Genomic DNA, 5654 nt, shown 5'->3' with positions numbered 1-5654 from the left:
ACTCAAATATGTACGTCCATTATACCTGGGGGCTTCTTGGATAGAAGCTTATTATTGTTATTTTTGGAGCATCAAGCTCGTAACATATGTGTGTTCTCCTCATATGTACCTTTTCTTCGCCATTATATGCATCGATATGACTTAAGTTTTGGCCAAGCTGGGTTGCCTGGCTCCTGTGCTTATGCCCTGCATTCTCATTAGTTCGGCTAGGACATAAAGGGAGCACCTCTGCGATTCTTACTGCCGGGTCATCCGGATGTGTACCTCAGACTGAGTGAAGCCGAAAGCTAGCGTTCTTAAGGGAATATTTGGTCGGCATACTAAAGATGTTTTTTTTCATTCACCCCACGGTGAGCACCCCATGTGTTACGAACACTACGATTTCTGCAAATCACAGTTTGGACATGCACAATAACGCATGACTACCCCAGGGAAAGGAACCCTTAACGGAAATATTCTCTCTGGAAGATGTTTCTTACAATCACAATGTAATATAACATAGCTATCCGGATACAACTTGTCTGTTCAAGCAACTATGACCCCTACGCCTAGTTTCCACGCATACCCCGGTCTATTTTTTGTCGCTCAGGTATTCGGAAACACTCCGCACCTTTGGGTCCAGAGGTCGAAGCGAAAAGGTTTGCCATGACAATCATTTTACAAATCCGACTAGGGAAAAATATGTCAAGGAAAGTACATAGTCAATTAGAGTCAAAAACTTCATCATCTACACCGTCTAACAGACTGTCTAACTTGCAATCCTGTTGGGAATATCGGGCGGCTACTTCAACTTGGTCATATACCAAACTAACAGGAATTTCTTTTCCATCTGATCCTAGAGGTCCGACCCGAGCCATATTATTCGGATCAAGCTTGGTATACCGTGTTTTCATCATGGCCCAGGCTTCTCATGCACCTTCCCGGCAGGCCGATATTTTCCATAATCAAAAACGCCGCTGCGCTCCCCTGAATAGCTATATAAGCTCCTCCATTCTTCCGGGAAGGGAGACAGATGGCCATATAGCCTTGGCAACACTTCGCATCGCCTGCTGAGCTTGCTCGTGCACTTGCGACAGCTCTTCTAGCAGATCGCTCGAGAATCTGGACACCTCATGTTCGGGATGGCCAGTCAGCATACCTACAGGCATAAATCTGTTAGTCCCTTTCATTTCCGAATTACATGGAGGTAAGTCTGACCACATACTAAATATGCCTCCTTGAAGTCTCTTATTTTCCTTCATGGAGTCAGCCAGCTGGGCCCGTACATCTTTCAGTTCCTCGCCCAGTTGGGTATTGGAATCCTGGAGCTTGTTTTTCTCCTCCATGACTCGTGTTAGCACACGCTCACCCGTGGCTAGTAGTTTTTTAGCTTCTCGTTCTCCCCCTTGAGCGGCTTTCTGTTGCGCTTGTAGTTGATCTGATGATCCTATTAAGAGGTGAGCAAGCGTGTTAGCATTATTGGTATAGCATTATGTTTTCTCGATGGAGGGGAACATTACCAGGTGACGCCTTCTTGGATTTCTCCAGTTCGGCATTGGCAGCAGTTAGCTGGGTCCGATACTTTTCTAGTTCCTGAGATAACATGTTGTTCTTCTCCGTAAGTACCTGGTTATACAATTATCCCTCAATCAGTTGGATCGACTGCTTCAAGTCTCGGGGGCTACTGGTATATAACTATTAGATTGGTACAATATAAACTTCCCCGCATATCTTCTAGATGCTGGTCCATGGCTCTTACAAGCCCATCCCGAGCAGCTCGGATGTATGCATCGGCCGAGCCGAAGGCATCAAATGCCTCCTTTGAAAAGCCGAGATCACGGAGAGCGGCCCTCTGATGACGACGATTCATGGCGCTCTCCACTTCAGAGTTCGTGACGGACATATTGTCCAAATCCTCTGCGGAAGAACAGTTCGGCGCCACTCCCGTGTCAGCCCACGTCCTTAGGGCAGGGTGAAAGGATCGAGAAGAGGTGTCTAGAGGGGGGTGAATAGACTCTAATCAATAAAAGTTGCAGTTTTTAATTCTTTAGGTTCATGTGGAGTATTAGCACAAGTTTAAACATTCACAATACATATCAAGCAAGCATGCAAGCATACAAAGAGTATATGAGCAGCGGAAAGTAAAGCGTGCAAGTTGCAAGAATGTAAAGAGAAGGGATTGGAGTGTGCAAACGCAATTTGGAGACATGGAGATTTTTGGCGTGGTTCCGATAGTTGGTGCTATCATACATCCACGTTGATGGAGACTTCAACCCACGAAGGGTAACGGTTGCGCGAGTCCACGGAGGGCTCCACCCACGAAGGGTCCACAAAGAAGCAACCTTGTCTATCCCACCATGGCCATCGCCCACGAAGGACTTGCCTCACTAGGGCAGATCTTCACGAAGTAGGTGATCTCCTTGCCCTTACAAACTCCTTAATCTTGTCGGAGACTCCCAAGTGACACCTAGCCAATCTAGGACACACCACTCTCCAAGAAGTAACAAACGGTGTGTTGATGATGAACTCAATTCTCCCCAACACTCAATTCTTTCTCATAGGATTGGATTTGGTAGAAAGAAGATTTGAGTGGAAAGGCTAGAGATCAAGATTTATGTGGTTGGAATGGAATATCTTGACCTCAACACAAGTGTAGGTGGTTCTCTCTCAGAAAATATGTATTTGAAGTGTAGGCATGTTCTTATGGCTCTCTCAATGAATGAAGAGTGGGTGGAGGGGTATTTATAGCCTCCACACAAAATCTAACCGTTACACACAAATCACCAAACTTGGTGGGACCGATCCAGAGAACCCGGTCAAACCGATTTGGTTCATAATGTGACCGTTAGGTGTTTCGGTGGGACCGACTGGATCAACTCGGTGGGACCGATGTGCTAGGGTTAGGGTAAATCCAAATCTCGATTTGACTAATTACTCAAACTCGATGGGACCGATTTGGGTAATAAGAGAAACAGAGAGTTGGCCAAGCAAACTCAGTGGGGCCGATTGTATATCTCGGTGGGACCGAAAATATTGCAATAGGTAACAGAGAGTTTGCAAGCCCATCTCGGTGAGACCGAGATCCTATCGGTGAGATCAAACTGATTAGGGTTTCTGGCAGTGGCTATGTCAACTGAACTCGGTGGCGCCAGATAGAAAGAATCGGTGGGGCCGAGTTGGATATTTGGTGTGGGACATATTTGGAAGTAAGAAAGTGGTTGATGGCTTTGGAGCATATCACTAAGAAATTTGAGCAAGCAAGCCATTAAGCAACACCTCATCCCTTCTTAATAGTATTGGCTTTCCTATGGACTCAATGTGATCTTGGATCACTAAAATAGAAAATGTAGATTCCTGAGCTTTGAGCTTGAGCCAATTCTTTGTCTTTAGCATATTGAAGGGGTTCCACATCCTCTAGTCCATGCCACTCCATTGTTGAACTTGTCTGAAACATACTAGGTAGAAACATTAGTCCAACAAGAGATATGTTGACATTAATTACCAAAATCACCCAGGGAGCACTTGTGCTTTCAATCTGCCCCTTTTGGTAATTAATGACAACATACATCAAAGGTTTAGATAAAGATATAGAGAACAACAAGTAAAGCTTTGGAAAGACATGTAACATGCAAAGGCTCCCCCTATATGTATGCAATCATATAAATATGAAACATAGGAGCATGTGAATGCATAAGCATGACAGAGTAAGCCATGTGTTACATGTATCTTGGCTATATGCATCATAGTAAAAGATGTAAATATAGGAAATGTGCCTTCATGCTCATGAGTCCTTCTTGCAAACAATATGTACATCAGCAAGAAATCCTCATGCACATGACTGTGATGCATATACTTACCTTGTGTTCTTGAGTTGGCTTAGAAGGGAATGGACCTGAGTAAACAAGGTTAGATAACACAGATACATCTACTAGCCAGAGCAAACACAAGAACCACAAAGGTACCAAGACTGGGATGACATGTAGAGTGTGAGTACTGAGTAATCTATTGGATATATACATGTCCCCAAAGGTAAAGATGTGCAATAGAAACAGGGATTTCCTCCCCTCAGATGTCTTGCTCCCCCTGAATCTTGAATGGGTTATTGTGAGAAGACAGGGAACAGAAAATCAGAGCAAAAGAAAAGACAACAGAGCTAATGCAAGCAGTCAAATATGATCAAATATGAACATGTCTTTCCCCTCTTAAAGACATGTAACTTCTCTCCTCTTGAACACCAAGCATCTGGGGTTTTCTTACTCTCTTCCCCTTGAGTGTTCTCTCCCCCTATAGAAATGATTAGCATAGAGCTTTGATGTGATCTCTCTCTCCCCCTTTGACATCAATTTCCAAGAAGGGCTCTTCTGGATTTTTGTTTTATTGCAGAAGGGTTTGGTCCTTGAGTCACAAAGCAAGTCGAAGGAGATGCTGGTAGAGGACAAGAGTCATTGAGTGGAGCTGGAGCAAAAAAGAATGCAGGGGTACAGTAAAAAAATGAATGCAGGAATAAGTGGCAAGTTGTCTTTTCTGTAGTGAAATCGGTAGCATCAAGTTGTTTGCTTCTGTGGCACCGAGCGAATTCGATTGGGCCAAAGGAAACAAACCGGTGTAACTGAGTCCATCACAGAGAAAACACTTCTTTCCTCAGCTCACTAGGCACTTAAGATCTCACAAGGATTTTCAAGGAGTTTGCTGAAAGATTTGCAATGAATTGGATGCAGAAAATGCAGAAAGACAAGAAAGAAAAGAAATAAAAGGATCTAGATGAAGTTTTTTTCGAAAGGGGAAAACACATATGCATGAGATAAATGCAAGAGGAAATATAAGAGAACTTCATCTAGAATTGGGCGGTGACAAATTCACCTATGTTAGAGTATATTGACTTAGGAGTCAAGTGAGGTCACTTGATCTTTGATCATACTCATCGTTTAAGCTTGAAAACGAGGTTACCAATTTTTCGTTTAAGCATCTTGATATATTCACATCTTTTTGAGTTGCTTTAACCCATGACTTGGAGTAAAGCTTCTCTAAGATGGAATAACATACCTTGGGTGGTGGTGTTGATCTTGATCATGTAGTTGAACTTGTGTGGGTTGCTCAAGGTTGATGTAGCTCATCAAGAGTTGGGAGCACCACCTTGGAATTTTGAGTTCATCTTCCTACATGGTTTAGCTTTGCAAAGAAGAGCACTTGCGTATCCAAAATGACAATCATAAATCTTAATGTAGAATGTGTCAAAGGATATGTTTGAAGAGTTTTGTGCTTCCTTGTCTTCAACCACCATTATGTAGAGACTTGATGATGTAGAGATTGCTCAAGATATGAGTGAGTTGCAATCTCATGGATTTAGATTCATCCAAGTACCTACAAGGGTTAGATAGCATGCAAGGGTGCAAAAATATCCAAGACATATAGATAGCATCATTAAAGAAATATCAAGGATTAGTCAAAGGCTCATGCCTTGCATGTATTCAAATGGAGTTCCTAATCCAAGTTTTAAGCATCAATGATGTTCAATTCACCTCTCAAATGGCAAAAGACTTTCTCATCAAGCAGTTTGGTAAATATATCCGCTAATTTCTTATCGGTGCAAACATGCTAAAGATCAATGTCCCCTTTGGCAACATGATCTCGAATGAAATGATGATGAACTTCAATATGCTTAGTTCGAGAATGTT

The sequence above is a fragment of the Triticum aestivum genome, chromosome 3A, assembly GCF_018294505.1.
Source record: "Triticum aestivum cultivar Chinese Spring chromosome 3A, IWGSC CS RefSeq v2.1, whole genome shotgun sequence".
NCBI classification, from domain to species: domain Eukaryota; kingdom Viridiplantae; phylum Streptophyta; class Magnoliopsida; order Poales; family Poaceae; genus Triticum; species Triticum aestivum.
The sequence above is the reverse complement of the archived record's forward strand: the minus strand, read 5'-3'. Positions refer to the sequence as shown.